Below are 25,238 nucleotides of genomic sequence, written 5' to 3'. Positions count from 1 at the left end.
TAAGAAATGTAGTTGGCCTATAGCATCTGGAAAAGGCAAAAGAATTGATTAAACCCTAAAACCCCCCAGAAGGAACATAGCCCTGCCAACAACCTTATTTTAACCCATTAAAGTCCACTTCAGACTTCTGACCTCCAGAGCTGTGAGATAATAAGTTTGTGTTATTTAAAGGTATTGTGATTAAGTATCTTATTACTTAGTTTGCAGAAGTTGTCAACAATGGGAACTAATATATCTTTATATACATTCCTGAGAAAGGAAAGATAGAAGTCATTAACTCCATGAAATCCTTTCCCTGAACCAAAGAATGCAGCCCTTAAAAATATCCTGGGTTTTTTCTATTTCCCCCTTAACATGCTGTTATGGTACTGAGAAATGATTGATTATATGCAAAAAGTTCATTGTTCTTCAGGACTTCAAGGAAAAGTTTCTGTGAAAGTTGGACAGTAACACTCTCAAGACAAAGCATATTATTCCAATGGTGAGCAAAAGAGAATAAAGGAGCACAGAGTTTAAATTTCCAAGGACAGAACATGTTCTTAATAATGACTCCATTGTCACTTTTAAAACAGTGTTTGCTCTAGTTTCTTGTTTATAACTTGGAAATGTCTTGTATCTCATCAGTGATGGTGCTCCGTATGAATTTCTACACACAACAAAACCATCATTAGCATATATTCTCAAACAGACTGCTCTTCTAACCCACTCAGAAATCAAATGTGTTTTTGTGATAATCATATGTGAGGCACTTTAAAACTCAATGTATGTTAAAGGCTAAAATGTTTATATTTTATAAGCCTAATGTGCTAGTCCATATTAATGACATGTAGCTTAGCATTAAGGGTAATGTGTTTCAGGACAGAGTGTTCCCAAATTCCTTCAAGTGTGATTTGAAGGGTATCATGAAAAATCCCCATCCCTAAATATATCCCCCAACCAACATAGCATAGTCCTGAAGATATGCAACAGAGAGACTTAAAACTATATATTGCCAAGAGATCTATTTAAAACAAAAATAATTTTTATAGTAGCATATTTACTCAACTACTCATTCAAAAAGTCTTTATTGTGCAGCAAAAATATAGATAAGGAAAGTGCAGATACTAGAATTCACAATTTTGGGTTAAAATTCAGGTTTAATTTCTTATGAGCTTCTTTTGAACTACTTACGAGTATCTTATCCCTCCTTCTCATCTCCAATTTCTTCATTTGTAAAATAAGTACAAAATCCACCTTATATAGAAAGTAATATTGTCTAATGGTTAGAGCAGAGATACCCAGGTACAAAATTTTGGCTTGTCCACTCGCTCTATGACTGTGGGCTGGTAATTCATGACCTTGGTGAATGACTTTGCCTCTTTTTTCTCATCTACAATATAGCACCTACCTGGTGGAGTTTTTGGTAAAATAGCATAGAAAATATATCAGCACATTGTACAAGCTCAATCTCAGTTACCTCCTCTAATATGGTTGTGAATATAAAGAACGAGTGAGATCATGTGTAAAAAACACTTCACACTCAGTATCTTTCAGGTTCATTTATTTAGGAATTTCATGTAACATAAGTATGTTATAGATACATGTAACATATATTGTATATTGTACAACATGTTTCCTCAATTTTAGAACATACCTTTTACATATTATTACATTCCAAATATTGGAATGAATCTGAGAGTTGACTTTTTTGTTTAGCACCATGCTCTTTTCCCCCAAAAGCTAATATTAAATTTGCAAGGGTGCCTCACAAAGGAGGAAAAAATACACATATATATGCAACACCTGTCTATGCATATAGTGGTTATGAAATTTCCTTATTCACCTTTGTTTCCCAAGGGCCAACACAGTGTGTACCCTAGTATTTGCTCAACAAACATGTGTTATGCTGTGAATAAATAACTTGTGAACACCTTCAGATTTAATGTGAGCTCCACTTTTTCCACTGCCCTCCTGACCATGTTTTGGTCCATTCACTTTTGGTGAATAGGTTGCTCCTAAATATAACTTCACCTTTGCCTTTGTAATAAACACAAATCTCATCATACTGAGAAAGTTTCTGTTTTAAAACCCAGGTTCTGACATGAATGGAACTGGAGGGGATTATGCTAAGTGAAGTAAGTCAAGCAGAGAAAGACAAATTTCATATGGTTTCACTCATATGTGGAACATAAGCAATAGCGCAGAGGATGATAGGGGAAGGGAGGGAAAACTGAATGGGAAGAAATCAGAGAGGGAGACAAACATGAGAGACTATGGACTCCTCCGGGAAACAGACTGAGGGCACGTGTTGTGATGGGTGCTGGGTGTTATATGCAGCTGATGAATCACTGAACACTACATCAAAAACTAATGTTGTACTATACAGTGGCTAACTGAACTAAATAAATAAATAAATACTTAAAAGACATTGATAAAGTGATTTTTAACAGGAAAAAAAAAAAAAAAACGGGTTCCTGCTGGTCTGCTTGGGGCCTCCTACAATTCATCACCTTTCAGTTTCCATTTGGCAGGCCAGTTCCTGCTCCAACAGTCCTGTCTCTTTCCCCCATTTCTTCCCATCTCCTTTCCTGCAGAGTACAGGCAGCCAGAAGCTAGGCTATCAGTATCAGTGGGCCCTGTGAGCCAGTGTGGGCAGGGTGTCTGTGTGGAAACTTCCCGAGGATTTTTCTCTATTTTTGCCCTCTTGAATGGGAACAACTTTTTACCCATCCATGTACCTTTGGGGCACAGTACAGCACCTGACCCACAGTGTATAATGCCTATCGATTTAATTATTAAACTGGACTAAGTCACAAATTATTCACATATGCTCAGTTTGTTATTTGACCATTTACTGAAAACTTATGCACTAGTTACTGGGGGGGGGAATGAATAAAATTTATTTCCTTACACAGAGACTCACAATGAATGGGGAGACAGATTTATTACCTAATAATTATAACAACAAGAAAGCACTCAATACATTTATGTATAAAATGTTATGAAAGCAGATAAAATGCTGTGATTTACTAACTCTTTTTGGGAAAGTGGAGAAGTAAAAATGTTGTTGGATTTTGAAGGATGACTATGTATTCAATGACTCAGCAATTCGACTCCACTTATATATCCAAGGGAAATGAAAACATATGTCCACCCCAAAATTTATATACACAAATGTCATAGCAGCATTAGTCATAATAGCCACAAAATAGAAACAACTCAAAGGCCCGTTAATTGATGAATGGATAAATAAAATGTGGCATATACACATGATGGAATATTCAGCCATTTAAAAAGTACTGATATGTGCTACAGTGTGAAAGAACTTTGAAAACTTTATGCTAAGAGCAAGAAACCATATTCAGATTATTTAAAGAACACTTCTGTAATATATATAATATATTTATATGAAATGTCCAAAGAGGCAAATACGTAGGAACCTAAAGTATATGAGTGGTTGCCTAGGGCTGAGGGTAGGATATTGGTGAGAAATGAAGAGTGATTTTTCATGGGAACAGGGTTTCTTTGGGGTGTGATGAGATTTTTCTAAAATTGATTGTGGAAATGGATGCACAGTTCTGTGAATATACTAAAAACCATTCAACTGTGTACTTCAAATGGATGGTAAGTACATTATATCACAATATAACTGTTACACAAAGAAAGGAACAAAAAGCAACAAGCAACCTAAACATTTATTTTAAGTTTCCATATGAAATTGTTACCACTAACAGGATTAGTCATCATATTGCAAAATAAATTTTCTTAAAATAAACAAAAAAAGTGCTACATGAGAGAGAGGAAGGGGAGAAAGCAGCTAGAGGAGAAAAATCCATAGACGGAGATCTTTGAAAATTGTGAGCAGGTGGAATGTAGAGACAGCTGTCAGTGTGACAGAGCAGATCATTACCCAGTATTTCACTCACTCACCTGTGCCATAACGGTAATCCTAAAATAAAATACAAGAAATAAATGGGGAAGCTTAACATGAAGGTGTACTGCAAACAAAACTCTAGGAAACAGAACATCGGTTTCATAATGATCTTAACATTGTCCTGTGAATGGAAAAAAAATTATGAATATCTCAAAACCTTCCATGAATATAATTCATTCCATTTATATGGTTCCATGTTCCATGTGAACTTAACTTTTGTAAAAAATGTAAATTCCCTTTTTTAAGGACATCCAAGCTAAGAAGATAATCTTTTAACAATAAAGTAAATGGGATGGAAGATAATAATGAATTTTAAAAACAAGAGCAAATGCGTGAAATCAGAAATAACATTGAAATATTAATAAGTAACACTTATAAGGGACTATCTGTCAGACTCTGTTCTTTTTTTTTTTAACAATTTTATTTATTTGTTTGACAGAGAGAGAGAGAGAGAGAGAGAACACAAGCAGGGGGAGTGGCAAAGGGAGCAGAACAGGCAGGCTCCCCTTTGAGCCAGGAGCCCAGTGTGAGACTCGATTCCAGGACCCTGGGATTGTGACCTGAGCTGAAGGCAGACACTTAACCTACTGAGCCACCCAGACTCTGTTCCAAACCACACACACACACATTCATTTATACTCATAAAATCCTATGAGTTAGATTCCATATTCCCAATTCACATGAGTTAAGATGAGGGTAGAGCTGTGAGGTGGTCCAGCAACATTTATAAACATAGTGAATGTGAAAGGGGAGAGTCCCACCCAGGCAGCCATGTTCCATATACAACACTGGATAGATTGCAGATATGTTCAGGAAGTGTCAGCTGTTCTTTGTGGGTGAAATGAATACAGGTGTTGAACAGTGTTGATGATGAAGCTAGAACGGCAGGCTGGGATAAGTTTATCAGGATCATCAGCTATGGAGACCATGTTTGGACTGACCAGATGGGTAGTTGCTCAATGCATTTATTTATATGGGGCTGTGAAAGATCACTGGGTGCTAGTAACTTCTTAGAAAGTAATGATGTACAGAAAAACATATCTACTAGGATTCCTCTCAGGAAAATAAAAATCTGAATGTGTTAGAGAAAACTCATTAGCTACTTGAGACAAGGGATGATACCCCAGAAGGTATCCCTCTGAGCAACAACAAATGGCTCATAACTGCCTTTTTTACTGAGATAAAATTAACATAAAATGAAGTGCATGGATCTTATATGTTCAGTTGGATAGATTTTGACAACTGTGTATGCCTATGAAACAAGATACATAACAAAATAAAGAATATCTCCATCTCCAAGAGTTCCATATGCCTCTTCTAATTAATTCTGTCTTACACACACTATCTGTCCTTCCACTACAGATTAGTTCTGCCTGTATCTGGGTTTGATATAAAGGAATGTATACAATATGTATACTTTTTTTGTGCCTCGTTGCTTTCACTTAATGTACTTGTTTTTAGATTTGTCCATGTTGCTTTGTTCTTTTTATTACTGAGTGGTATTCTAATGTGGGAAATGTCTGGTAATTCATTTATTCTTTTTTCTGCTGAGAAATAGTAGGACTTTGTTTTCCAGTTTGGGAAAACTATAAGTAAGATGGTTACAAATATTTTTGTATAAGTATTTTTTGTGGACATGTGTTTTCATTTTCTTGGGAAAATGCATAGGAGTGAAGTTGTTCCATCATAGGAATATTCTGGGAGTATTCTAATTCTCTCTCTTAAGAAAAATTTGGTCTGTTTAGTAATGGGAATGTCATTTGACAGAACAAGGTATGCAAGTTTGGGACCAGAGCTGAATTAAGTGTGATAATCAGAGAGAGGCTGAGTGCTTTCTTCTCCCCCTTTTCACATGGATGTTCAGCCTCATACATAAATAATCCATAAACAAATATTAAGACATTGCTTTGAAGGATTAATGAATTATTAACTTGCTGGAGGCACAAAATGTCCTAGTCTGGCTTAAATATATCATAGTTATGAATGTAGATTTTGTTTTGAAGATCTTAAGTAACATGATTAAATCTATGTTCAGTGATAGTAATTTTTGCATATTGTGGAAGGTAGACTAAGAACTGGGAATCATTTTTTTTAAAGATTTTATTTATTTATTTGACCGACAGAGATCACAAGTAGGCAAAGAGGCAGGCAGAGAAGGTGGGGAGGGGAATCAGGCTCCCTGCTGAGCAGAGAGCCTGATGTGGAGCTAGATCCCAGGACCCTGAGATCATGACCTGAGCCGAAACCAGAGGCTTAATCCACTGAGCCACCCAGGCGCCCCAAGAACTAGGAAATAATTTTAAAGGTATTGCAAAAGTTCAGGTGAAAAGTGTTGAGGTCAACATCTCCAGAAATTCTTAGGAGGGAAATGAATTCAAAAGATACACAAATGCCACTTGTGAATGTGTTTGCATGTGTGTGTGTCTTTCTATCTGTCTCTGTGCAATGATTCTGTAATAGCACTCTCTGTTTCTCACTCATTGGATTTGCTGCATCCATACCTAACAGATTCTGTATTATAGACCGAAGTTTAACCAAAATACTCAGACCGGCTGGTGAAATGAGATGCCTCCTACCAGCAAGCCTCCTGCTTCACACATATTTGTTGCATGTCTAACGTGACCAGTAACTCTCTCAATATATTATGACTTTCAGGTTACTTCTGTTCAGAATGTCTCTAGAACACCAAACTTTGCAACATAGTGGCTTGCCGGCAGTGCTCTTGAATCAGTTCTGAACACTACAGAAAGCAAGACATCCAACTGAAGTAACACACTGAGCACCATGTGAGTATCAAATTCTGCCTTTCGTGGAATCTCTTTTATTGTGTCTCTCAACCATTTCCACATAAAGCAATCACAGGCTGGTTAGAGATGAACTGTGTAATATCAGATTTGGAGAAGGATCAAGCATCTATTATTTTTCAGGTCAGGAAGTGCTGGAAGAGCTTATCTTTATCCTCTCCTTGCTATGACAGACTTTGTCATTCTGCTGGTGTGTCAAACCATGGTCTCTCCCCCTGACCGAAATAAAACTGGTTGGTCATGGGTTAGGTGACTTGAATACAATGTACGGTCTCACTGTTTATTCAAGGATATTGACCCAGAACTCTAGAAGCTATGAAAAAACTAAAAGAAAAAGAATTGAACTTGAGAGCCATTTCTCACATGTTCTCTCCATCTTGTGCCTAGTATATTCTTAGAAATTCCATTATCCAGCCATACCCCACAATTAACCTCATAAACTTACTGTGGGTGGTTGGTCTCTTAGTCATATTGTTTCCCCACTTCTTCTTAGGGAACCTCTTATTAGTGTATTTTTCCAAAATTAAAAATAGATCCCAAATCAATCTTTCATTATTAAAATGTTAAACATTCGGTACTTGCTGAGCAGAACTGCAACCCTTGTTAATTAACTCTTAGAAGTAGTTATTAAAGGCTACAGAGGTTGGGGGCGCCTGAGTGGCTCAGTCAATTGAGCATCTGACTCTTGATTTTGGCTCATCTCATGATCTCGGGTCCTGGGATGGAGCCCTTAGTCGGGCCCCATGCTCAGTGTGGAGTCTGCTTGAGGATTCTTGCTCTCTCTCTCCCTCTGCCCCTTCTCCCCTGCTCTCTTTCTCTTTCAAATAAATAAATAAATCTTAAAAAAAAAAAAAACACAGCTACACAGTTTGTCGGCTTTCATAAATGAAGGTTGTACAATTTTTTGTGCATCACTAGGCAGTCATTATCACTGGCCTTTGGGATGTCTGGAGCGAGAGATATGGTTATGTCTTCTGGGAATCTGCCTTATTTGGAAGGTAATATACCTCCAGAGTCATCAGAAGTGCATGCTAACTCTGGCACTGACATGCTCTCATTGCTTTTGCAAACCATTAATGTAGGAGCTGTGAACACGAACGGCACTACACCAGAGTCAACAGGAAAGGCGGACTTTATACGTGGTAGAGGGATTTGCATAGCCTTAGATGGCCAACTCAGCATGCTCTGCTAGAGAGCCACACAGTGAAAAGCAATACATGAGGGCTCGAGCGTTTTTTTTTTTGTTTGGTTTGGTTTGTTTTTGTTTTTGTTTTAATACTTTTTTTTTTTTTTAAAGATCCCATCCATTTATTTGTCAGAGGGAGAGAGGTTTGTTTTTTTTTTTAAGAAAAGGCTCTCTCCGCAATATAAAACTTGATGCGGAATTCCTCACCCTGGCACGTCTTTCTTCAAATTAAAACTCCAGGCCTGAAATAAAAATTGCTGGTGGGACTTTAGTATGCTTCAGGCTCTACACTCTGTAAGCGGGAGACTGCAATCTGATCATAAAATCAGTTATTCATCCATTTGGGTGGGAAAGGAATGCCAGTCTTTACTGGGAAAAGAAATAAAAGCCCATATTGCCCTGTCTTTCTCCTTGCGAATAGGTCAGTTTACTTGAATCTAAGTAACCCGGCATTGCAGTGACATCTCCAGAACTATAATCCCTCCTCTGTGTTAAACAGAACATGTTCAATAAGACCCAGTACCCACACATTACCTCCGTAAGGGCTGAACAAGGCCAAATTCTGTGAAACAAAATGTTTCAACCCTAAAATGTTTCAAGCCTGTCCAGGATGATAGTAATCTGTCAGCTAGTTTCCAACAGGGAGAGCTTATTTTATATTTCTCATTAAATTTTCTTCACAGAGGGTTGCGGGGAGGGGGGGAAGGGGGGTCGGGAGAGGGGGGTGGGGTTATGGACATTGGGGAGGGTATGTGCTATGGTGAGTGCTGTGAAGTGTGTAAACCTGGCGATTCACAGACCTGTACCCGTGGGGCTAATAATACATTATATGTTAATTTAAAAAAAAGAAAGAATAAAAAATTGTCTTCACAGAAATATCACGAATAATGGCTTGCTTTGAAGATATTTTATTTTTCAAATATCTAAACATAAGAAGCAATATTTTTAACAAATTGTGTTATAAAGTTACTTACAAATAAGTTTTTTAAATAAAAGAATATTCTTGAATAATCAATAATCAATAATAATCAGAAGCCAGAAAAATTGGAGGTAGGGTGCCTTCCCATTTAAAAAAAACTTTTTTGATAGTGTTTCTGTATGGGTTAGTGCCTTATTCAACTCTTCTGCAATACTAGACCTTGGGTGCCAGAAATCTTCCTATTTTAGGTTCCCTGAGACCTACCAAAATGCTACCAAATCCTAGGTGGGGTGGATTTGGGAGCTAATTTTTAAAAAAGCAAAAGCTACTCATTCTGTAGAAAACACAAAAAGTTTTTTTAAGAAACACAATGTTTCTATTTTGTTTGCACAGTTAGGATTAAATTGTCTTCAATTTCCTATTCAATGTTTATAAAAATAACCAAAATATTATTATAAAGAATTAATAAATATTTTAATGAGGAGCCATGATTCATGTTCATTCCATTCCTACTATGGTGATGAAAGTCTTTGAGCATAATATGCATCACAGCATGATAGAAAATGCATGAGCCCTGGAATCATACAAATACAATTTCAAATTTTGTCCATTTCTTTGAAAGACTATGTGATCACGGATAAGTTAATTTAGCCTTTCATAATCTCAGATATCTACATTTCCAATGGATATTAATATGTCTACCTGATCAGGCTGTTACGATAGATGATATTTTTAGAATATCTAGAAAAATTCCTGATATTTATTCTTGTGGTTAAATTATTTTATTTACTGGTGTTAGCATCTTCATTGTCATAAAGACCTCAGACAGATGCCATAAAGGCAGCATCACTGAAGGATATTTTCAGTAATTTACCATTCATATCTCCTATGTCCTTGAAACCTTTTTTATAAACTTGATCTGAAATGTTGATTTCTCCTTCTATTTCTGTTGTTTTATATATTTTAAGATAATTAAAATAATATTTTAATATGATGTTTGACACGCTGGAGTTAATTTTGGCTACAGCTTCAAAATGGATTATCAATTTATAGTGAATGATGTTTTGGTCTTAGAAATGTATCTGGTACACTTCTATCCGTATTTGCCAAATATACATTTACCTATGTCTTTATTGGCAACCCTACTGCACCATGTCTTAATTATTCACAGCATATGGTTAAGTTTTGTTCTTTAATTCATATGAGTGCGCTTATCTTTTAATAAGTTTTATTTTACATGTAGTTTAATAATTTTTCATAATGTTTTGACTGCCCCAGAGTAAGTAGGAAAATAGTTATGGGGACTGATGTTTCAGAGAGCTCTAGGAGTCAGGCCACGCAATGCTGAAACACCATTGCTGTCATCATGGTTGTTGTCTCCAGGAGGGGAGACTGGTGTAAAACAGGTAACACTATGAAGCTGATATGAAGCGAGACATAGAGAGGGATGGAGAAAATGAAGAGCAGGACCAAAGGATGCATGAGAAGAGGAAAGCTTCCATTCTGTTTTGGACTAAGTCTGAAAATATGTAATAAATAGGATTCCCCTTTTACGCTACTCCCCATATATGATTTGGAGGACAGTAACATTTTAAAAGGCTCATTTTCATTTGGACATTATTATCTTTAAGTGATGTATTTCTTAAAGACCATTTTTTTTTTCTCCCAAGTCTATTTAGGGGAGGCGGGGACTATACAAACAAAATCTATTTTGTCTATAACTTCTGTAGTAATTTAGATGGTATGTATTCAATTTTTAATTTTATTAGTGGGTATCTTGTGTTTTTAAGTGCTCAAAATTATATTTATCTAATTTTGAAATAAAACAATAAGCAGATTTTTTAAAGTTTATAATTATTTAAGGAGAATCTCAGGGCTTTTATTTTCTTTCTATATGTATCTGGTCATTATTTCTCACTCCCCTGCAATTTTCCTTGTTTTCTATAATGTAATTTAGGGTGTTTAAATCTGTATTTAAAAAAAAAATGCTTTCCAAACACTGGGCTTTTTTCCACATATTTTTAATGTACTTAATTTGAAACCAAACTGTATAAACATTTAGTAATTCTATAGGTTTATCTGGCCAAAATATTTATCATTACTCTCTTTTATCTACAACCTCTTCTTCTTAGACTCTAAAGTTTGTTTCAGTAATTGGAAAACGTCTATGTAAGAAGGATAACTTGACGGAAATGCTTTTATTTCTATAAACATCTAAAATGTCTTCTACATTTCATCCATGAAAATTAATTTGGTTACCCCAAGACAGTGTAGGTAGAAATTTTTTATTTTATTGTTTTCTGGAAGCTAATCCTTTGGAAAGAGATCTAATATCAATATAAATTATATTCATTTTTATATTTACTTGGATGCTTATAAGGTATTTTTTAATACATTCTGAATATGGCTAGATAATCAAACTTTTTACAGATTTCTTGAACCATATTATTTTCAGGTCAGGAACTATTTCTGCTATTGTTTTTTGTTCTAGATTCTGTTATAGATTATGTTCCATGAGCTCTGTTACCTCCTTTTGTTTTAATTTTTTTAATTTAAATTCAATTAATTAACATATAGTGTATTATCAGTTTCAGAGGTAGAGTTCAGTGATTCTTCAGTCTTATATAATATCCAGTGCTCATCACATCACATGCCCTCCTTAATGTCCATCACCCAATTTCCCCATCCCCCAACACCCTCCTGCCTCCCCAGCAATCCTCAGTTTCCTATGATTAAAGGTCTCTTGGCATCAAGGGAAATACAAATCAAAACCACAATGAGATATCACCTCACACCAGTCAGAACAGCTACCATTAACAAGACAGAAAACAACAAATGTTGGTAAGGATGGTGAGAAAAGGGAGCGCTCTTGAACTCATGGGAATGCAAACTGGTACAGCCACTCTGGAAAACAGTATGGAGGTTCCTCAAGAGGTTAAAAATAGAGCTACCCTATGACCCAGCAATTACACTACTAAATATTTACCACAAAGATACAAATGCAGTGATCCAAAGGGGCACCTACACCCTTTTTCCCCCCTTTTTAGCTGTGTTTTATAAAGGGAAAGCAATTCAGCTTTTGATCATAAAAGGAGGACGATTCCACTAGATGATGGGGGACAGAATCTTCATGTGTTCAGAACCCCAACCCCCACTCTTGTATGTTATATTTAGGAAAATCAAACTGGCCAGTTTTAGAATGCTGTCCAAACAAGGCCCCACGGATTTCATTACTACCTTGTCTCAGGGAGACGGGTGGGGCTGGATGCCAGGTGCACGTGGCAAGGGGATCCAGCCAACATCACAGGACTTCATGGATGCATTCAGACTCTGGGCACCCAGTGACTGGGTGGGACTGAGGACACTTGCCCAGTGAGAAATTTCACACTCCATGTCTTCTCCTAGAATGGAGGAACTGTAGGAACAGTGTTATCAGAACATAGCACTCAGCAGAGCACTCAGCCAGGGTCCCAAACATGTCTCCCAGGGCTGCCTGGCAGAATCACTCAGTGAGGGCTCTGGGGGTCTCCGTGCTGTGCAGCTCTTGGCAGTGAAGTCTATTCGCTCAGGGTAGGATGTGAGAACTGGTTTCTTTAGGGCAAGGACTCTGAGCTTGGTGCACATGAGAGACTTCCAGAAGAACTTCTTACAACTCAGAGAGTGGGCCCTGCCCCAGCGTGTCTGATTGTAAGGGAGGCTTTCTATTGTTCATAGAAGCAATATCCACAATAACCAGACTGTGGGAAGACCTGAGATGTCCATCGACAGATGAATGGATAAAGATGTGGTATATTTATATGATGGAATATTACTCAGACATCAGAGGATGAGTACTTACTGTTTACATCCATGTGGGTGGAATTGGAGGAGATTATGCTGAGTGAAATAAATCAAACAGAGAAAGACAATTAATCATATGGTTTCACTCATATGTAGAACATAAGAAACAGGCAGATCATTGGGAATGGGAAGGAAAACTGAGTGGGAAGTCATCAGAGAGGGAGAAAAACAATGAGAAACTCTTAACTACAGAAAACAAATGAGGGTTGCTGGAGGAAAGAAGATGGGATAATGGGTGGTGGACATTAAGGAGGGCATGTGATGTGATAGGCACTGGGTGATATATGAAACTGATAAATTATTGAACACTATATCTGAAAGTAATGATGTACTATAAGTTGGCTAGTTGAATTTTTAAAAAGTCTGTTATGGTTTGTCTCCCTCTCTGATTTCATCTTGTTTTATTTTTCCCTCCCTTCCCCTATGATCCTCTGCTTTGTTTCTTAAATTCCACATATGAGTGAGATCCTATGATAATTGTCTTTCTCTTGATTTATTTCACTTGGTGTGGATGGAACTAGAGGGTATTGGGCTAAGTGAAATAAGTCAATCTGAGCTCTGTTATTTCCTTGAAAGAAATTTGCCTCATTTTCTCCCTATTTATTATCATCACTTTCATCTATTTAAACTTTCTGTCTGTGATCCAGAAAGGTATCTCCAGTTAGTCTCTTACATCTTGAACTTTAATTTAATCTTTCTGATTTACCAAACCTAGATATGCTATTCTTTCACAGGTAAACTTTGCTCATAGTACCCTGTTCTGATGATCTACTACTATTCCTAGAGTTGGTATTTATTTTTATTGTGTCATCCTGAATCTAAAATGTTCTTATTTTGCTTGCAGTAAATTTATTTCAGGGAGAGATGATTAACACTAGGACAATGGATCTTGCCTCTTACATTGCAATCCCTATAATTTCATTTGCTGTCTGCCATTCCCCTCCAATTCCACACTTCATTTCTGTATTGAAAAGGAAGGTTCTATTTAATCAAGGTTTTGGCATATGGGCAACAATAGAAGCTGTAAATATTGCCCTGGGCTCTACAAGGGTTTTAAATGGGGCTTTATCAAATTTTCTAACTCAGCAACTCAATCTAGCACATTATAGGATCAGAGATGAAGTGTTAAGAGACTGTTCTGGGATTGGCTGAGCAAGTCATGTCCCATCACCAGTCCCCATTGGATGATCTAGATAAGGGGTCACCAAACTACAGCCTGCAAGGCAAATATAGCTCATCTGTTTTTTAAATAAAGTTTTATTGAAACATAGCCATACTTCCCCATTAATATATTGCCTGTGGCAGCTTTCAAGCTGCAATAACAGAGAGGAATGGTGACAGCAAAGACACTGAGGCCTGTAGAGCCTAAACTATTTGTTATCCGGCTCTTCATAGAAAAAAAATTGCCACACATAATCTAAACTCCCTACCCCCAGTATAAACAAGAGTGCCAAGGTCTCTGACTCGTCTTTCTTCTGCACTGTCATCCATAAGTAATATGGTCTTCTTTGCCAGTAAGCAGCCAGAATAGCCTGGGGCATAAAAAGTATCTATTTATAGCTTATCACCAAGATATCCTTATTATGGTTGTCAGATAAAATATGGGTGCCCAGGTAAATTTAAATTTCAGCATATATCCCATGAAATATTTGTCCATCTGAGATTCCAGTTTAACTGAGTATCCTGCATTTTGATTTGTTAAGCCTGGCAACTCTACTTCTGATGTATACCCAGTGGATATATGCAGATCAACTAAATCATCAGGTCCCACTGTATTAAAGGAACCAAAACAGCCCATGTATAACCTATTCGCAAGCTAGTATTTTTTTTACTTTAAATAAGAAAAGACCCAGTTCCAGTTGGATTAAGCAGTAATGAAATGTATTATTTTAAATCATGGAGTCCACAGTCAGAGACTCCAAATTTACATTTCTATGATTCCTGTTGATCTCCCTCCTCTTTGTGCTGGACCAGTCCTCAAAGTGTTGCAAGATAGCTGCAGAAATTTCACATGGTAGGTACAACCAGAGTTACAACTTCCAGAGTCAGCAATGAAACCATATAATTTTGGGGGTATCTTTTGGAGAAGCAGGAAACCATTTTCCAGAAGCACTATAGTAATATTCCATTGAAGTTTCCTTGCCTAGGATTGACAAAGGAAATGAGACATCATGATTATCTTGTGCAAATAATTTGGAGCGGGATATTAGGAAGTCAACCTTGATGACTACTACAGTTCACCTCTTTGGCTGCCCAATATCTACACATATTTTTAGAAATGCTAATATCTACGTAAACATATTTATATACTTTCTGAAGAAAGTCTAAAATCTCTTCTGCACCCAGATCCAAATACAAATTCTCCAGTTTATGTGCAGCCCTCCTCATCAGTTGCCAATATGGCTTCTTCCAAACTTGGACAAAGAGATTAGGGATCCAAACCGAAAATAATGAACACAAAAAGGGCAGAAAGGACAGGTTAACAATAATAAAATTCCCACTTAAAGATCTTCGTTTAGATATGACCTTTTATTATAAAAATATTTGGTTTCTAACTATAGATTTCTGTCTCCTTCCCTTCCCTCTTGGTCTCGGATCAACCTCTGCCTTGAAGGAGTGTGAAACAGTTGCCTTCATGATGAGGGAGCAGGAGGCTGGCTGAGGACAAAGCAAAAGCTGGCACCTTGCACCCCCTCTCCACTCAATCCCCTCGGGAATATGTGTGACATTCCTCAGCCACCCTTGGCTGCCCTAAAGGAAAAGCAAATAATTAACTTGCAGAGATCACAATCCTGCAAGACAGAAGTCTCCCTTGGTTTACCAATGTCCTAGAGATTTACAACAAAGAAGCTATCTTAACAATAGCACAATTTCCAGAGGCAAATAACTCAGTTCCTCAAGCCCTAAATAAAGTTAAACTTCTTCTAAACCCAAATCTCACTAACAAGGACCCTTGATAGGAGAAATGTGAAACTTTATCTCTAGATCTCCAAAATAGTGTTGAGAATCATTCCCAAGCATATGGCCAGCCCATTGATATATATCTAAAGGGTCTCACAAGAAGATTTTTACTACTAGTAATAAATAACCTTTCTCCCAACAATAGCTAGCCCCTCAAGGTCCTGGAGACCTTGCTTCCAAAATTCCTTAGAGACTAACATCACTCCCTTTGTTCTCACCTACCCAACTCCTGTTTCTATAATCAGCCACTCCTCAGGATAACAGGGCAGCAGCTCTTTCTGCCCATGGGTCCTGTCCCCGTGCTTTAATAAACCACCATTTTGCACCAAAGATGTCTCAAGAATTCTTTTTTGGTCATTGGCTCCAGACCTCACCCCACTGAACCTCACCTAGGTTCTAGAACTTCATCATTCAGTTGGGAGGCATCTTGAAGAATCTGATCTTTTACCCAGGACTGGCCTTTTTCCAGGCAGAGTGACTGATAAGAGGCACTCTAATGAAACTCAAATATTGTAGCCTGCTAAATTTCTGGCTCTCTGTCGCTATTTAGACTGAGGTTAGTTAAGATAGAGTATGTGGCTGTGTAACCATCAGTGGACTTAGTCATAAATCAAAGGCACAAATGACCTCTTTTTGAAAAACTGTATTTATTTCTAATATACATTTGGTTAGACCACCTTCATCCAAATATTTTCTTTTAGGAATTTACCAATGGCACTAGGAAGAATTAAATCACCTCAAACCTTAAACTTTCTTTGTGGTTTTCCTTATATTAGCACCTGTATAGCAATTGATCTATGTCGCAGTGCACAATAAGCAACAGTTTAAATGACTGTGGGTGAATGCTTAACTTGGATTATCCACTGCCTGTGTATTCTCACTTACTGTTATGCCCGAGTTTTTGCGTCCAAGAGACCACCAAGGAGCCAAGCACCAATGCAATCACACAAGGGTTTATTTGACAAGCTTAAGCCTGGGCCCAAGTATACCCGACACAGCGGAGTAGGGACTTGGACCCTGAACCAGATTACAGTCAGAGTTTTTAAAGGCAGAGTAGGGGTGGACTCGGCGGTGGGTGAGGACAAAGGGGGTTATGGATGATGTAAGTCTCTAAGGAATTCTGGAAGCGAGGTCTCCAGGACCTTGAGGGGCTAGCTGTTGTCTGAGGAAAAGGTTATTCATTACCAATAATAAAAATCTTCCTGTGAGACCTTTTAGATGTATATCAGTGGGTCATATACTTGGGAATGATTCTAGACACTATCTTGGAGGTTTAGAGATAAAGTTTCCTAAAGAAATTGTTAAAGTAGACTTACAGGATTCTGGTCGGACCTGTCGGCATAGGGGGTCAGTCAGGCTAGGATTGTCCTTAGCAAAATCTCAGGGTGAGGGCAGTTAAGTCCCCAGGGGCGAGCCACTCTATTTCAACAGCTTGTCAATAGGTGAGGAATTTTAATGATTTTCTTCTCCCTCTGTTTCCCACATCAGCTAAACTTGAGGTGGGATGGCCTTAATTTTCTCAGCCTCCACATTTCCCCCTGAACAATTTTGACCCTTAAATCTCTAAGGTTGTTGAAGGTGGAAGGTCTCATCTTCTGTAACTTCTTCCTGCTGAGTAGGGGTGTAGAGTTGTCCCTACCTACTCTGGTCAACATTGATCAGTTGGGGAATGTGTAGGGGAGTTACGAAAGACGGAGGCAGCTGAATCCAGGGGTTAAAAACAATCATTAAAGGAGAGAGGGACTGTTTAAAGTGCTAACATGAGTAGGTCAGAACCCAAGAAATATTTTGTGATAATCTGGAACATCAAGATGGCTGCACTTATGTCAGGGCTAGACTTGGGGTGGGAACAGCCTTGTTTTTCTTGGCCTCCAGACTTACCACCACTCCTTTCTCCACTCAGCAGATACTCCCTTTAGGGCATGTTCTTTGGAGCACTCCACTTTATTTTACCACTTTCTGTGTCCCTGAGGAAGATTTCAACACCAAGAAACAGAAAATGGTCTATGCTCATTTTGCTATTCTATACATATCACCTCAATGAAACAAATATCTGCAATATTAAATCCAAATAAAGAAACGCTTTTTTTTTTTTTTTTTGGTGGCAAAACAGCTCAAACATTTAGAAAACATCTGCAAAATCTGTCTTTTGAGATTTCAAGGAAAGAAAACAATATTCAACATCAGAAGTTATCGTTTTCATTATTCAGAAAGAATGAAGTGGGACACTGAAGGGACTTCTAATTTATGAAGGTAATTATTTTCTCTGGCCAATGATCATCACTACTGTGAGGTACAGGAGCTGTTTCCCTCAGATTTTAGTTTGGCTTTTTTCTGTTGTTTTGCTTGTTTTCCACAAGCCCCCACATGCTGCATGTCAATTCAAGACCCTGGAAGTGTACATACCGAATGCGGCACAGTGCCCCGCCTGTAGTGTGGCAGGATGAATGCCTGAGTCACAAAGGCCTCTCGGGTGTAGGGTTATATGTGCCTACAGGGAGATGCCTCCTGAGCTGGTAATGAGTATCCTTGGATAATAATGCCAATTCGACATTCCACACATCTAAAGTTACTTTTTATAAAAAGGCAAAACCTTAATAGGCCCATCACATGTGTCCTGGGAGCTGACAGGCTTGCTTTATGAAAAGACTATTGAAGAGATACCAGAGACAGCCCTCCCTGGGGCTCTGGCTTTTTTTTTTTTTTTTTTAATGGTCCCAATCCCTCCTTCCTTGTGCAAATCACACCTTAAACAAGTTAATTACCCCACCAACCATAACACATTCAACAGGGACCTTTGAGTGCAACTCTGTAACAAGGGCTGTGTGAGGCATCCGAATACAAAGGAGAGAGGAAAGAGACTATTGGGCCCTCAGGGAACTCACATTCTAGTAAGAAAAGAAAAACAGAGGTATTGACAAACAATCACCACAGAAGGGGACAGGTACGTGAAGGTGCTCTGTTGAGGCCACAGGGCATTAGGGAGAGCCTGGTCGGGGAAGAGTCAGCCTGAACTGAGTGCTGAAGGATGAGAAAGATTCTCAACAACTTTTTGGCTTTACAATGTGTTCATCCTACCTCTGTCACGGAACTCCTACCCAGTAGGAATGTATGAATGTAACCATTACGTGTCTGCCTAAACTAGAATGCAAACATCTTAAAGGCAGAGAATATACCTAATTTTTTTAAAGATTTTATTTTATTTATTTGACAGAGAGAGACAGAGAGAGGGAGAAACAGGCTTCCCACTGAGTAGGGAGCCTGATGTAGGGCTCGATCCTAGGACCCTGGGATCATGACTTGAGCCAAAGGCAGACACTTAACACCTGAACCACCCAGGTGCCATGAGAACGTGCCTACTTACTCACTGGATTGTCCCTCTGTTTTATGCCCAGAGCTTATGCAGTGGCAGACCTTTGAAGGTCCTCAGTGCTATGTCTGCTGAATCTATGAGGAATGAATTTTGGTCCTGAACCCCAACTCTACTTTTAGTCCATGCAAATTCAACATGTTTAATGTAAAAGTAATCCTCTCCCCACATCAAGCTCTCACTGACTTGGCCAGTTTCTATCAATAATTTAGTCATTGTCTGCATGCCACTGTCTCAAAGATCCTGCATTCCCTTGGATTCCTTCATCTCCTACTGCCTACATCCAGTTACCACAAGCATCTTATTAATTACCACTTCGTAGTGTCTCTCCCATTCCCAGGGCAGAACCCTGCTTGAGGTCACCTGAGATGCCATGCTTATCTCAGTAGTTTCCTCCTTTCTCTCCCCCTTGAAGTTCTTATCTGTCCATTCCATCCTGAGACCCTCCACTATGCTGAAGGACCTCCACCTCTGGCCTTAATCTCTTTGCCATCTACTCAAACAAAATAAAAATACAATCCTATCAAGTATCTTTTGTTTAAAATCAGACATCTTTTCCTCACATCAAAAGATACAGGGAAAAGTCTAGAAAAAACTGTCGTGCCTTGGTATATTAGTCATATTATATATATTAATTGTTGATGCATCTCGTACCATCAACTTGGCAGCTTAAAATAACATACATTAAGTACCTCACAGTTTTATTGGATCAGGAGTCTGGACACTGAGTTTTCTGCTTCAGGATCTTGTAGGCTGCCATCAAGGTGTTAACTGGGCTTGAATGTCATCTGAGGTTCAGGGTTATCTTCCAAGCTCATATAATTGCGGCTCTTGGCAGAATTTGATTCCTTGGAGCAGGAGGCCTGAAGCCCTTGGCCCTAAGGGTTGCCCACAGTCGCCTGCAGGTGGCCCTCTCCATAGGCACTTCAGAGCATGACAGCTTGCTCCTTCAAGCTCAGCAGGAGAGGAGAATGAGTGTGGGTGGGGTCATATGTATATAGATACTGTGCTATTAATCATGGGAGCAACAGCCTCACCTTTACCATGTAACAAAATCACAAGTGACAACCCATCACATTTTTATATATTCCCATGTTCAAACAAGGGAACAAGTCCCATTGTTCCATCCATACCCAAAGGGTTTTCCATAAAGGCATGTTAAGAACTAGCTTGACTCCATTTCTGATGTTTGATTACAAAAAACTTTTAAGCCTCACTCTGCCCTTTCCCCTTCTGCCTATATCTCAGCAAGCAGATAGCAAAGTCTGGGGGCTCTTTCCTAGGGAGCCAGAGGAATTCACACCATGGATGCCCTGCTACCTGTGAGATCATGACCCTAGTCACACCCTTGTGACTACCACAAAAACCTCCAGCCAGTTTTCTTTCACTGCTTTGCTGGGCCATTTTTAGACCCGCCTGAGAATCCTGCCTTGCTTTCCCACAAAGCCTTGTTATGTGAGTAATACACATTTTCATACCCTCTTGGTGTATATATGGCATCATCCTTCTTGAATTCAAAGTGTGGGTGTCAGTCTGTCCTGTTTCTGCAGAATGTTTACAACAGGTATAAATAGCAAGAGAGGGGGGATCCAAGGCATTCACCCTAGGATCTATTCATCACCCCAACTTTAATTTGCCACAATTAGAAGAAAATGCATAGTCTCTCTACTTGAAGCCTTTTTTTAGCCTTTCTGTTGTGGGAGGCATAGAAACCATGCTACCAGGAAATTCTGCCTTGCTGCTATGAAAATATGTTGGATTACTATAGAAGGAGAAAAACAACATTTCTAAGATTTCATATTTTCAGACCTCAGTAGGAATAATCACAAACTTAATTATATTATTGACAAAGAATATTTTGAAAATGAAAAATTAATGAGAAATGTTTAAATCTTGAAATAGCATGAAATGCATGTATCAATGTGTCACAGGTGAAAATAGAATGTAGGCTCAACAAAGCAATAAAAATATGGTTATGTAGGATTGCATGTGGTGTTACATGTTCCCAGTTGTACCTTCTCGTAGGAAAAGTCCAAATGGCAAATGGGGTGTTTTTTAATATTCTCATCTCCATATAAGGTTTCCAAGATCTTTTCATTCGGTGAAACTTCCAGTCTCTGGAATTGTTGAACTCTGGTTCGTCCACAGGCAAGGGGTGACCAAGGAAGAGGAATATATATTGGAGAATAGCCAGTAATAAGTCTCTTTAGCTTTGCTCCCCAGTGCTTGTGATAGAAAAATCTAACCTCTCCCCCTCTTGCCTTTGAGGAATGAGGCCCCATTACTCCTCTTTTCTAGGCAGAATCCCACTTCTCCACTGCCTTTGCCTTACTAATCTTCTATTATTAGTCATATACCTCCACATGTATCCATGTTCCTGTGTGAGTGCTTCTGACTTGTACGTGGACATGTATTTTTTTTTTCATCTTTTTTACATTTCCATGTTGGCTGAGGAGGTAAAAATAGCCCCAAGTATACCAACAGAGAGTAGAAGAGAGGCGTAAAGACTCAGAAAAAGCAGAGATTAATATTTGGAGCTCCAAGGATAGACTTGTTTAAGTTAGTGCTCTTCCTAAATCAATGATACACTCGTTAAAAATACATGAATACAGGGCGCCTGGGTGGCTCAGTGGGTTAGGCCGCTGCCTTCGGCTCAGGTCATGATCTCAGGGTCCTGGGATCGAGCCCCGCGTCGGGCTCTCTGCTCAGCAAGGAGCCTGCTTCCTCCTCTCTCTCTGCCTGCCTCTCTGCCTGCTTGTGATCTCTGTCTGTCAAATAAATAAATAAAATCTTAAAAAAAAAAATACATGAATACAAAGTTTTGAATATACCAGCTGTATGGGGAGCTTACTGTATGCAAGGACTATTTTCTTCCCTGTAGTTACAGTGCTCATCATGATGCCTGGGCCTGAAGGCACCTAATTAGTATGGATGCAACTGAATTGTATACAGTATATTTTATAGTAATTACTTAGTTTAATAAGAACAGAGGTTCTTGTTTATGTTAATATACTATTATTCTTTATCCTTTGACTTATAAAATGTACAAATTATTATACAAATATGATACAAATTACAAATTTCTGAATTTCTTTTCACAGAAAAAAATCTAAAATATATTCTCTTGGTAGGGATTAAGAACTGCAATTGTTTAATGTTTTTATCTTTTGGTTGGTAATTGATTAACATGTTCTACTGACTTGTGACTTTGTCCCCAACATTCACCTTTTCTTTGTTGCAAGCTTGTATTAGTTAGCTATTGCTGCCTAACAAACCACCTCGAGACCTAGTTATATGAAATCATTTATATTAAATCTCATAAGTCACAAAGCTGAGTGTCAGTTACCTTGACGGGCTGGCTCATATTTCTGCAAGTTAGTTTTATTCCATGTGTCTTTCATCTTCCTCCTAAGACCTGAGGGCCAGTCTAGGCATGTCCTTCTTGCAGGATGAGAGTCTATAAAGAACCTCAATAATGTTGATATTTTAGACTGAATAATTTTTTTCTTATGGGGAGTTACAGGCTTTTCAGCAGGATCCCTGGCCTCTCCTCACTAGATCCAGTAGAATTCTCCAAGTTGTGACAACAAATAAGGTTTCCAGATATTGCCAAAATTGCCCCCAGTTGAGAACCACTTCTCTAGTGCATAAGCAGAATTGTGCAAGGCTTTATGAGTCTTCTGCTCAGAGCTGACACGCTGTCACTTCTACTTTATTCCACTGGCCAAACGAGTCACATAGAGCATGAGTCAAGAGGAGGGGCAGGCCAACCTGCTCATGGCAGAGTTACACAAGAAGGGATCTGAATACAAGGAAGTAAGAGGAACCAGACTATTAAAATAATAAGTTTACTTCAACAATTATGACTTCAAGAACCTCACTTTGGTATTTCCAAAAGCTCCAATAACATTTCCATTAATTGCAATCTTAGTAGAACAAACTTCCAGGACTTAGGTCTTATCCTATGACTACTTCCCTTTTGGTCTGATTATTTGCAGCAGCTTCTAGACATAATAAGTATCACATAGATAAAATAACATTAGCACCTTTATACTTTATATACTAGGCATTTCCATTATAACACACAAAAATATCCCATCTAAAAATTCCTTATACTGTGATCTTAAGTTCTAGGAATGATAACAGTTATTTCTCACCTTTAAAAAGGCACATTCATTTAAAACTGTGACTATTTACAAAGCAACATGGAATAGCCCTGCTTGGTGTAGAGCAATAAAAATGCAGTGTGTCCTCTCTATGAATCAGAACTGTATGCATGTGCTATAGAAGTTAAGTAACACAATTTAAGATCTTATTGTTTTCAATTTAGTGGAAAAAAGGAAAACAGGTTGCATATGTTGGTAAATATATACATATTTTTTAAAGAGACACAACTGGGGTGCCTGGGTGGCTCAGTTGTTAAGTGTCTGCCTTCCACTCAGGTCATGATCCCAGGGTCCTGGGATCCAGCCCCACATCGGTCTTCTGCTAGGTGGGAAGCCTGCTTCTCCCTCTCCTGCTTCCCCTGCTTGTGTTCCCTCTCTTGTTGTCTCTCTCTGTCAAATAAATAAATAAAATCTTTTTTTAAAAATTTTAAAAAAATAAAGAGAAACAACTATAGTTCAAGGGAAAGAGCACATTGAAACTAATTCTTTCTTTTACATTCGGATAACCTTGAGCAAAGTCATTTATTCTGTCTGAGGTTCCATTTATTCAGCCACCAAGTATATTATTAGGCTGAATCATATGAAATTGCCAATATTCAACTACTTTTTCCCCTTCAAGCACAGCTATATCATGCAATTCAATAAAACAGAAAGCCACATCAGCCCCAAAATGTTTTAAAGAGGATTACAAGAGTCAATTGTAGTCAATTTTGAATCAAACTAAGACATATACAAGGGTAAATAATCAGAAAAATAGAAAAATCTGTGATGCTTATATAGAACAATCTCTAAAACAAAGATACAACAGCATTTTTCAGGAAGCATCTGCTCCTTTTTTTAATAGCTTTGATCAAATTCCAAATTATAAAAATGAGATCACATAAAAATTAGAGTGTCTGAAAATGTTGGAGGTGGTGAGGAGAGGGAAAGGGAATAAGAGGGAGAAGAAAATTTTCTTTACAAATAGAACAAAGAATAGCACAAAAGAGACTAAAAATGAAATCAGGGTCTGTTATTCTGAAATATTCCTGTGGGGGGGAAGATGAATCTATTGTTTCTTGATTCTCTAAAGCAATCAAAACTTACCCTGGAAATGAAACAAAGACTTAAATGTTTCTTCTGAAGCTGAATAAAAGATGACTCATGCTTCAAGGCAAGTTTCCTAAAAAGAGAATTTAAAAAGAATGAGGTGATAAAGAGATAGTATGAGCACAAGATTTTATTAAATTCCTTCTTAATTATAAGAGACAATGGCTCAGATGTGAGTCAGTTTGACCACCATGCATTGTTATGCTCATCTTAAGAAGAACGGAAAATGAGCAATGTCTTTCTTTAAAAAGCAATAAAAATTAAGCACTATAATACTTAGATTAGTGCTTCCAAAATCCAATTAATCATCAGAATTACTTGGGATGCTTTCTTAAAATAAAGCACAAAGACCCTACTCCCAGTTGCCAAAATTAGACTCTCTGGCCTTGAAGTTCAAGAGTTTGATTTTTTCAGAAGTTCCATAATTTAATCACTTAAGTTTGGGGAAAAAAAAAAAAACCTGATAAAACTTACAACCTATTGTTAGTTTCATTTATCTAAATTGATCTTATTTCCACACACCAGAGATCAAGTCTTTTTTTTTAAATTCTTACATGTATCCTGGCTTTGGTGTTCAGCGAGTCAACCTCTGTGTCCCCTGTGCTCTGAGCTTCTGTCTAACACTAGGTTAATAAATATTAATCTGCTCAGGCTTTCATAACCAAATACAACAGAGTGGATAGCTTAAATAATAGAAATTTATTTCTTCCCAGCTCTGGAAGCTGGACGTCTGAGATGAAGGTGGCAGCATAGCGGGTTCCTGTTTGTTTAAAGCTCTCTTCCCAGCTGGTAAACAGACAGCTTCTCGCTGTGTCCTCAAATGGCCTTTTCTCTGTGCCTGGGGTGAAAGAGAGAGACAACAAGCCTCGTTGGTGTCTCTTCTTATAAGAACACTAATCCTATGGGATTGGAGTCTCATCTTCACAATCTCATTTAACCTTAATTACTTCCTTAGAGGCCCCATCTCCAAATAAGTCACACTGGGGGTAA

At 38.1% G+C, this 25,238-nt stretch overlaps 1 long non-coding RNA gene across 1 annotated transcript; it reads right to left on the bottom strand.

Moving 5' to 3' along the window:
• Positions 1-200: 200 nt before the first annotated feature.
• Positions 201-24,990, bottom strand: LOC125099021 (uncharacterized). Its single transcript, XR_007127006.1, has 4 exons — positions 24,803-24,990; positions 24,246-24,321; positions 17,505-17,590; positions 201-249 (listed from the first exon to the last, which is right to left on the bottom strand). It is a non-coding gene; the product is annotated as an uncharacterized LOC125099021 (long non-coding RNA).
• Positions 24,991-25,238: the final 248 nt, after the last annotated feature.

This window comes from Lutra lutra, chromosome 4 (assembly GCF_902655055.1).
Source record: "Lutra lutra chromosome 4, mLutLut1.2, whole genome shotgun sequence".
NCBI classification, from domain to species: domain Eukaryota; kingdom Metazoa; phylum Chordata; class Mammalia; order Carnivora; family Mustelidae; genus Lutra; species Lutra lutra.
The sequence above is the reverse complement of the archived record's forward strand: the minus strand, read 5'-3'. Positions and strand labels throughout refer to the sequence as shown.